The following is a 10,356-nucleotide window of genomic DNA, read 5'->3' on the forward strand; positions in this document are numbered from 1 at the left end:
TCGCCCACCCCTATGTCCAACACATCCAAAATGTGAAACATGTCCAACATGTGAAACGTGTCCAACACATCCAACATGTGAAACATGTCAAACATATGAAACGTGTCCAACACATCCAACATGTGAAACATGTCAAACATATGAAACGTGTCCAATACATCAAACATGTCCAACTTATGAAACATGTCCAACACATCCAACACATCCAACATGTGAAATGTGTCCAACACATCCAACATGTTCAACATGTCCAACATATCGTAACATGCCCAACATGTGAAATGAATCAAACATGTCAAATGTGTCCAACACATCCAACATTTAGAACATCCAGTCATCATTGGATGTATCTCTACAGCTGATTAAGCTGATTAAGGAATAATCAACACAAAATGGCCTGAATGAACTCTCACTCAACCATCATTGGAGGTGGTCTGAAGTGTTACGTTCTTGTCACCTAATGAAACACTGAACTGATCTTTAAATCCCAGTGAAGCTGACAGCCCTCCGCAGGACCTGGGTGTGTCACCTGGGGTCAGATCACCTGAAACTAACTCTAACAGCCTCTCACTCGGAACACTAACAGATTGTGTAACATCATTGTTTGAAACTTTGGCACGCAAGGTTTCAGGCAACACGCATTCCTTTAAGAAATGCTACTTTCGTTGTTGTATGCTTTGGTATTTTCCACACAATGAGACAAATATTCTTTAAAATGTGTCCAACATTCTTAGTGTTTTGTGTCTGACACACGGTAGACAGCGTACACAACAATGTGGACATCATGAGAGACAAACAAACATTTAGCTCAGGGCCATTATCCTGCATGTTTTACTGGTTTCCTGCACCTGATTTACCTCTCCAAACTCTGCAGAAGCCTATTCATCACCCATTTTTTCAAATCAGGTGCGTTGGAGCATAAAAACCTCTAAACCATGCAGGACAGTGGCCCTCGAGGACTGGACAACCGCTGAAGACTGTAGCAACAGTTTTAGTTCCAATGTAAGATGACTTTTTGGTTTTCTTTATATCACATTCATACAGTGTTTCCTGTCGTTTTCTCAGACTGATGAAACGGTCAAGAAAATCATTGTGACATTGTTTTTGTGTTTAGCTCGCATCATTTGCATTTCAACCTTATCATGCCTTATCATGAAGATGTGCTGCAACGTCGTGCATCTTTCACAACATTCTGCTGTAAGAAATACTCATTTTGTAAAAGAGGACTGCAAACAAAGATGTGAGCGCAGTTTGTTGGAAAATATCCATAAAGATTTACAATCCTAAGCAGCTCATCACAGTTCACTTCCTGCTGCTGTCGGTGTTTTACAGCTTGAATTCTCGCATAAATCTTGTTCAAGAAATCTAAAAACCAGCCTCATGTTCTGAGCATTTAGTGAGCACATGTTTAATTAATAATCACTGAACGAGGAGAACCGTGTGTAAATGACTGTAACTATTGCTGTATTTCAGACTTTGACACGAACTTTGTGTCTTTTCTTTGTGTAACTGTTAAAACTGGGTCTTTTTTTTGCTGAGACAACCAGTAGTTGGCCTTTATATAACTTTTGCAGGAAAGGTAAGGTCACTCAGGATATGAGTCACATGCTGTTGCATACTTTTTTAGCATGATTCATAGTACAGTGYTACACTGTTGCTTGGCAGGAAGAAGATCCTGGTTCTTGGGTTTGACTCCCAGTTTGGGCCTTTCTGCAGAGCTGTATAGTATTTAAAGTACATTTACCTTGTCACAGTACTTAATAAGTAATTTGTCTGAGGATGTATAACTATACCAAGTATTTTTTAAAATCATAACTTTTACTTAATTTTGTTACAAAGCAAAACATACTTTGAATTCTTTACTTTTAAACTGAATGCTTTGTTATATGCTACAAATTTAAATTTGACTGAAACTCAATAATAATAATTTTATTCATGTCAACTGGTTCCACTGAACTGGTTTAGTGGAACTAGTTGCCATAACCTGCTTAAAGTGGGGGTGTTATGGATTTTTCAGGCACATAGTTCAATTCTATACCACAATCAAGTAACTGTTACCTTCAGTTGTTATGAAAAAGCTGTATACGTATTAAAAATAAATTAGATTTTACATCATAGCTGATCTAAACGCCTTGAAATTGGCCTCTGTCTCTTTAAGAACCTCCTACCGTTTCAGACACGCCCACTTCAGCATGTTTTCAAACAACGCTTTAGAAGGGGGGGTGCTCTGTGGGGCAGGTGCTTGGCTGCAGACTGAGCTCCAGGGAGGAGCTGTGTAATAATGGGCGGAACTTTGTACCAGCAAGTATTCAGGCAAATGTCTACCACAGGAGATTCAAGGATTCTTCAAACGTACATGAATGAGTCAAAGCAACGCTCTGGGGATGTTTTGGTGAGAGAATGACATAACTTAGTTAATTTTGCATAATACTCCCTTTAAATAAATTCACCTAATCTTAGGTAACGCTTTCTTTTACGGTACCCTAATTACCATGTAATTACAAGGTAATAAAAATGTATGTAAATGTTAATTACTACCTTATTACCATGTAATTATGTGGTAGTTATGGTACAAAACAAAAACTACTATTAGTACAACTACCTTTATTTGGTAACTACAATCAAATTACTATTCAATAGTAACTCAAAACTATATTTATAACCAAAATAAGGCAACTAAACTTTGGGGTTAGTGGTTAAGTGCAATAAAATGTAACTTTAAAACTGTCCAAATTACCTACTACTTATTTAGGTGTTACATAGTGAATTGTAATACATTACCAGGTAAGTGCTACATTACTGCAGACAATTACATAGTAAAATTGTACCCTAATTACCACGTAAATACATGGTAATAAGGTAGTAATTACATTTAATTACATTTTTATTATTTTGTAATTACATGGCAATAAGGGTACCGCAAAAGAAAGTGTTACAATTTCTTAGTGTGTGTACAAGTAGTTTAACTTTTACTTTCATGATTATCGTGAGCAGTTTTATGACTTACTTGCAAACTTTTCTTATCAGTGAAATAAAGTTTTACCAAATCAATTTTCTGTTTATATATTTTTTAATTAGTTATTCTTTTCAAGTACTTTATACAGCCCTGCTTTTCTTCTGCGAGCTTCTACTGCCTCAACTCCATGAAGTCGTTTATTTAAAGACAAGACTTGAGCTGATTTTTTTTATTTACGTTGTTGTGAGTTGGACCCAGCTGAACTCTGCGTCAGTTTGTTTGTTAAACTTGCAGAGAGGAAGTGTTGAAAAAAACGCAGTTGGTGTTTGCTGTGAAATCCATCCTGTTACTCATGTTAGATAAACATTCTGTGGAAATAGAGCTGCACCCCCCCCCCCCTTTTTTTTTATGAATGGGGCCCAGAGGTTAACAGCTACTCATGCTGACATTGTCTTTGTGTGTCCACAGGAAAACGGTCCGTCGCTGTCACATCCTGACCGGGGAGCAGGAGGCCAGCCTGAACTCTGTTGAACTTGTTGCCTCAGTAAGAAAAGGAGGCTTCCCTCTGTGTGAGTGTGTGTGTGTGTGTGTGTGTGTGTGTGTGTGTGTGTGTGTGTGTGTAAACGCCTCCTCTTGTTCATCATGAACGCTCACATGCAGTTGCGTGCATGTTGGATGCACGTTAGCGTGTGTTTTTTACATAATCTCACACTATCAGGAAGAGCACCTTGGGGGTGTTCGGGGATAAACGGTGGAAACAAAACAAACCAGGCTTCCTTGTTTTTCCTTCCACTGTGTAATCAGATTCATGACATAAGCAGGTGACAAACGAACAGCAGTGCCTGGCAAACAGTAACCAAAACCACCTTCCTTCTTCCTTCCAGGACGCTTTGAATGAAAACCGATACTCAGCTCTTTTTAAATACATTCATAACTGTTTTGACCTCATAAATACACCTTTTATTGCTGCCTATGAGTGTAATGTTTTTGTGCATGTCTATGTGTTCAGTTTTACTAAATCATTTAATGAATCAGAGGAGTGTGATAATAAAACTCTCAGAAAGTAATAAATGTACATCTACAACTGATTAACTTTTAAGGTCTTTCAAAGTATGTTTTGAATAGTAAAATGTGTCTTTCATCATCAAGCTGTGTATATGTACATGTACATGTACGTACATATGGTTATATGTACATGTACATACATATGGTTATATGTACATGTACNATATGTACATGTACATACATATGGTTATATGTACATGTACATACATATGGTTATATGTACATGTACATACATATGGTTATATGTACATGTACATATATGATTATATGGATATTTATGCTTGCTCACAACCGCACGCAGACAGGTGTTCAGATCCGAGGGGTTCTGAATGATCACCAGGTGTGTTTGTTTATCTGTCTAAATGTTTATATGTACGCTTTTTCTAAGTTTTGTTACCTTAATTCTTTGCAGGTGTGCAGACAGAAGTTGGATGTATTGTATTGTTTTCTTGACGTATATCTCACATATCATCAATTCTTACTTTCACTTTTTTCCATTACATTGTAACCTTTTCTTTCCTTTCCTTCTTTTTCCCTTTCTTTCTTCTTCTTCTTTCTTGTCTATCTATAAAAAAATAAAAAGCCACTAATGATGATGAAGCTAAGATACTAATATTCAGATATTCAGTACTGCTTTCTACTGAAGTGGCAAAGAAAAAAAAAACAAACACGTCCCAGGGGTGTTTCTGGTCCCCACCTGTCGTTTTGCTCCTCAGCATGGCTTCCTAAAAATGCTGCAGGATTTCTCAAACCCGCATGAATGAGTCAGAYCAAGGCTTTGGGCATGTTTTTTATGAGAGTATAACATTATAAGATGATATAAAACTCAAAAAAGTTGATTTTACATGATGTTGCCCCTTTAAATTCACACAGTTATGTTAAAGTTTCCAGTCAAAAAGCTGTATTACCTCCAACATTCGAATGTCAAGAATGGAAACACTCCCGTGAGCGAACATGTCTGTAAGTGCAAACAGACGTGTAACATTTTGGGCTTGTAGCTGAACACAATTCTCAATCTGACATCTTTTTAAAGGTTAGAAAAGAAATAAATAAATGCAGCAAGAAAAGTTCAGCAGACGAGGTCACTCTGACCTGTTCTTTTTTTAACACTAAAAGATCTCAAAGCAACAATACCTCAAATCAGAGAGCTCTGCTTTAATAAAAATGTTCAAACTACTGATTAAATATACAGGCATTATTTACATATTTTAATGTGGTAAATCAGGGCCACTCTCCTCTGAGCTGTTTTCCCTCCTATAAGGAGCAGCTGATATAACGTATCACTAATACTGATCACTACTACTGGATCACTACTACTGCTCTCCAGCGTCACGCTGAGCCCCGAGGCAGGAAGCTGCTGGATGCTGAGCTTTGGAGCCGAGGATGTGTGGGCAGAGGGAAGCGGCACAGATGGAAGTGAAAATCATCCCTAATAAAAGAATTCTTTCATCTCTTCGAGCAAATAGAAAAAAAAAAAGAAATATGAATGAAGACAATGTGCTTATATGGTAACAGACTCTGTCAAGTTCTGCTTGTCCTTTTGAGGCAACTTCTTGCTTATTTGCAGCTGAAGCTTCTCTGCTGAAAAAGGAAGTGTGGAGCTGCAGGGCAGGGAGCTGCAGGGGGAAGGAAGATGCAGATCTGAGTAAACAAAGACTGTGAGATGTGAGCAGGAGGGGAGGATGGTGTTACAGAGACAGACTCGTGGGATGCACTCCACACCCTCCTGCTAATGCAGCCTAAAAGCAGTAAAATTGTATTTAAATTGTGCATTTTATCACAAAAAATACACAAGGTGCTTCAAATCAAAACCACATAAATCAAGATAAAATAAAAGCAACAGAATAATCTAAAATACAACCAGATCAAAGCAGAAATACAACAGTCTTCAGATGTTTCTCAGACAATTCTATTGAGAGAAACTTGCTGAAAAATCCCAAGATGGGAAACAGTTGATGTATTATTTGTCACCTCCTGCCCCCGGCAGAGTATTGGATATGGAACAGAAGGAGCTGAGATCCAATAGAAGAGGACAGAGAGAACAGAGCTTCATGGAGGGAAAGTCATGTCTCAGAATATAAAAGAAGCACGCGATGCAGAGAGACCCCGGCTCGTGGCACCGGGGAGGGGAAGGATGCGTCTATATCGTCAGGATGTTCGAGTTTTTGTGTTTGTGAGAAACAAGAAGAAAGTTAGACYATCGCTGTGGAAAACATATGTTTACAGAAATATTAAGCATCCCATAAAGAGCTTTTACCTGCAGCACTGCATGCACAGAGAAATGTGCTTTAGTAACCTCCATGTTCCCTGCATGTTTTCAATTAGACACTATAAAAAGTTTAAATTATAAATCCAAAACAATCCTGAAAAAAGAAAGACGAGAAGCAATGAAAGTTGGAGGATTGGACTAAAGCTTATAGAGAATATATGTACTGATTACAGATGAGACACAGGTGTGAGAGTGTGTGTGTACTTGTTTTTACTACAGAGTGAGGACCATTTGCACCACAGTTACTATTAAAATGAGGCCTTTGAAGAGGTCCTCACTTTACATCAATGTCCTCACTTTGTTTGCAGCTCTGCTGCAACTAGTTAGGTTTAGAGAGGTCTGGTGTGAGTTAAGTTCTGGTTCAGGTTAGTGTTAACTATAGACCAGTAAGGGTTAATTTTAGTGAAAATGTCTGTGTTAGGCATAAATACAATTAAAAAATGAATGGAAGTCAAAACAATGTCCTTAGTTTGATGCAAATACAAGGATGTGTGTGTGTTTGTGGACGGATTTTTCCTACAACATGGGGACAATTTCCCCCCAAAAATAGCAGCCTTGTGGGGACCGAAGTGAATCGTGGGGACCTATGCCAGGTCCCCACAGGTCCAAACGCAAATTACAGGTGTGGAGTTAGGTTTAGGACCAAGTTTTAGCTTAGTTTTAGGGTTGGTAAGGACTTGTGAGGGTAAACGGTCAGGGTTAGGATATAAAGTCTAAAACAAAATGAATGGAAGTCAATGGAAGGTCCCCATGAGATTCAAGAACAAATGTGTCTCTCTGTGTGTGTGTGCCCTTGTTTTTGCTACTTGGTTGGGACAATTTTTAAAGGAAAATGCAGCCTCGTGGGGACCGGATGCTCCTCGTGGGGACCAAAGCCTGGTCCCCATGACTTCAGGGGCTGACTTTGGGTGTGGGGTGGGGTGTTTAGGACCAAGGTGTGAATTGAGTTTAGGTAAGTTTTAGGATAAATGGATAAAGGGTTAGGATATAAAACTAAAAAAAAAAAGGAAGTCAAATGAAAGTCCCCACAAGGATAGAGAGACATAGTAGGTAGTAGGGGTGCAACATGTACCCATATCGAACCATATCGAACAGTGCTTTAGGTTCAATGCACACTTGTATCGAACAATACAGACTTTTAAAATTTACTTTATCAACTTGTCTCCTGAAGATGCTCTGTGTTGAAGGATCAGTGGATCTGTGTTCAACTACTCCACCTAGGCTGCATTGTCGAGCGCAGATCCAATGAGAAACTTGCTGTTTCAACAAGATTTAAATTAAAAACTGCATTTTGAGGTTAAACAAACGTTCATAATTAATTTAAATGAATTACAAGTTAAAAACGGCATGGGAATTTCTCTTCTTTTGTATCGAAAAGATATCGAACCATGAGACTAAAATATTGAACCGAGCCGTATCGTGAATTTTCTGTATCGTTGCACCCCTAGTAGGTGTGTGTGTGTGTGTGTGTGTGTGTGTGTGTGTGTGTGTGTGTGAGACAAAGGCAGTGCCTCAATTCATGGGTTGCGGCCGAAGTAGACCACAGTCAACGTGGGCTGTTGGCCGCTCATGTCTGCTAAAAACTGGCTGTGAAATGAGAGTCTAGTCTGCAGAAGACGTATGTTTGCATGACCACGCTCTGCCTCGCTACCATGGTTATGTTTTATATCGCTTCAGTTGCCTTTTCAAGGTATAACTTCACAAAATTAAGTTTCAATAGAACAGTACAAATAAATAATTAAAAATCATTCACAATTTGAATTATGCTCCAGTATCGGTATTGTAACTGCATTTTATTGAACATCTCATTGCCACCAAACTTTCTTCAGCGATGTTGATAAACAATTTCCAAACTCTGCCGAAAAAATAAAAATAAAATCTCTACACCATCTTTGTGTTTTTYTTTGCTGACGGCGCAATGAATTCTGGGATACCATCAGATGTGTGGGACACTCAGATGCAGCCGAAGCTTTTGGGGTTCTGTGGGCCACATGAGTAGGCATCTACGAATTGGGACAGCCTACGGTGCGGGGCAGGAAGCAGCCGACAAATGTGGCCCACGTCGGCTGCAACCCATGAATTGAGACATACAGTATATGGACTGATTACAGATGAGACACAGGTGTGTGTGTGTGTGTGTGTGTGTGTGTGTGTGTGTGTGTGTGTGTGTGTGTGTGTGTGTGTTTGAGACAAACTTGCAACATAAATACAGACTAACTTCCTATTTTCAGTGTCTGTAACCTGATAATTATCTCCAAAATGTGCTAATTTGACTGATTTCTGTAAGAGTTGTTGGAATTTCAGTTCCCAAAAACAACAACAAAAAAAAAAACATTTCTATGATGGAGTGGTCAAAATGTGTTCATTTAAAAGAAGAAGAAGAAATTATCCTTCTGCCCAAAGTCCAGTATTTCAAAAGGTCCCATCAAGGACACACAAACCGTGTTCTTTCCATCTCCTGTCAGTCAAACAGATGAGCAGGAAGGGGGTCAGTGGTGGTGGTAATGATCCTGCTATGAATAAAGCAGCTGGAGGAAGCTGAGCTCCTATTCGGTTCTCCTCCTCGGGCTAATAATAAGCCGAGAACTAAGACCTCATCTACAATCAATTTATGGGAGGTGGGTCACTTAGCTCATTGTGTCAAGATAAGAAACAAAGAAACATCAGAATTAAACCAGAAATTCTCATCTCTCATCTGTAAAAAGTTCATTTTTCCTTTACTTTCTTGACCACATTATTAGCAGAGGTGGAGATACACTTCTTTCGAAAGGGTGGCACAAGGGTGGCCACGTTTTGTTTGTTTTTTTTTTGGTAGGGTGGCATAAATACAAATAAAGAAAAGAACTCTGGAACTGAAAATTCAAGATGGAGAGATGAAATTTTGTGTGAATGAGAACAACTTATTATTTAGCCAATTTTAGACATACGAAGCTAAAGTTTAMTGCAGAAGTAGCCGAAAACACTCTTTGCCAAATTCTAAATACTAATCCAAAACTCAAGATGGCCACCACAATTTTAAAAGTCTATAATTCAACCATTTTAAGACTTATTGGAATGGAATTAATGGTAGAGTATCTAAGAATGATCACCTGTCGATTGTCAATGCTAATCCCAAATTAAGCTAACCAGTGATGTTAATGCTAATTTTACAAACGGCAAAAATTCAGCCATTATCAAACATGCACAAATAAAATTTTATGTGGTACAGTAGTATCAGAGAATATTTTTTAATAAAATCTAAATGCAAATACAAAATCCAAGATCCCTGCCCACTTCTCAGTTATTTGGGGGTGGCCAATCAGGGGCCAGAGGTTGCACTGGCCACCCCAGCCATCCCTCTGGCTCCACCCCTGATTGTTACATCCTCTGCTCATTTTCACCATGGCTAATTATTTAACTGTGATTTTCTTAGTTATTAAAACTTTTATTAAGATTCTCATCTTGTCTGCGTTTGGGGTGCACCACTCCATCATACTCTTGATAGCAGATTCTGATCAGCTGTCTCGTAAGCCGGTCTTTATGTGCAATTCAGGGAATTCTTTCCATTCCTGCAAGAAGTGCGCATCTCTCACCGCCTTTCTGAGTGTCATTAAAATTCTATATGAAGCTGTATAAATCTAACACACGTGCACACACACACGATGTGCACGCTACACCTGACCTGTAAATGAAGGATCAGCCTGTCATTCYAAGCCCCCTCTTTTCTCTCGCTCTCTCTTCTTGCTTCAGGCGGTCACAGCAGTGCTTTTTTTCCCCGTTAGAGTGGAACATAAAGAGAGCAGAGAAAACGGCTATAAAATTGATTTTTAATAGGTCTCAGTTCATTAGGTGTGCYTGTGTTTGTACTGGCTGGTGTTTGGGGCTGATGGTTGACGGGGGACGGCTCCCATCACACCRGATGCTCTGCAGCTTTGGACAAACGGAGGCGGCTACAGTCGGCCTGCCTTTCACTGTCACGTTCYCACCCACAGCGCTGCAGATCGTACCCAGAGCCGCTTCACGAGGGGATAAACCAAATTAAATTCTAGTGGTCACACTAGGTCCCACACCAGTAGAGGGGAAGATT

General features: G+C 39.2%; 2 long non-coding RNA genes across 2 annotated transcripts in view; one reads left to right on the top strand and one right to left on the bottom strand.

Moving 5' to 3' along the window:
* The window catches only part of LOC106522995 (uncharacterized), a 34,706-nt gene extending 24,666 nt beyond the window's left edge, over window positions 1–10,040 (bottom strand). The window contains exon 1 of the long non-coding RNA XR_001310840.1: window positions 9,952–10,040. This is a non-coding gene — a long non-coding RNA (uncharacterized LOC106522995). The remainder of the gene's footprint in view (window positions 1–9,951) is intronic.
* Window positions 952–4,107, top strand: LOC106522996 (uncharacterized). The gene is made up of 3 exons (XR_001310841.1): window positions 952–1,002; window positions 1,115–1,197; window positions 3,425–4,107. It is a non-coding gene; the product is annotated as an uncharacterized LOC106522996 (long non-coding RNA).
* Window positions 10,041–10,356: the final 316 nt, after the last annotated feature.

The sequence above is a fragment of the Austrofundulus limnaeus genome, unplaced genomic scaffold (assembly GCF_001266775.1).
Source record: "Austrofundulus limnaeus strain Quisiro unplaced genomic scaffold, Austrofundulus_limnaeus-1.0 Scaffold142, whole genome shotgun sequence".
NCBI lineage: Eukaryota > Metazoa > Chordata > Actinopteri > Cyprinodontiformes > Rivulidae > Austrofundulus > Austrofundulus limnaeus.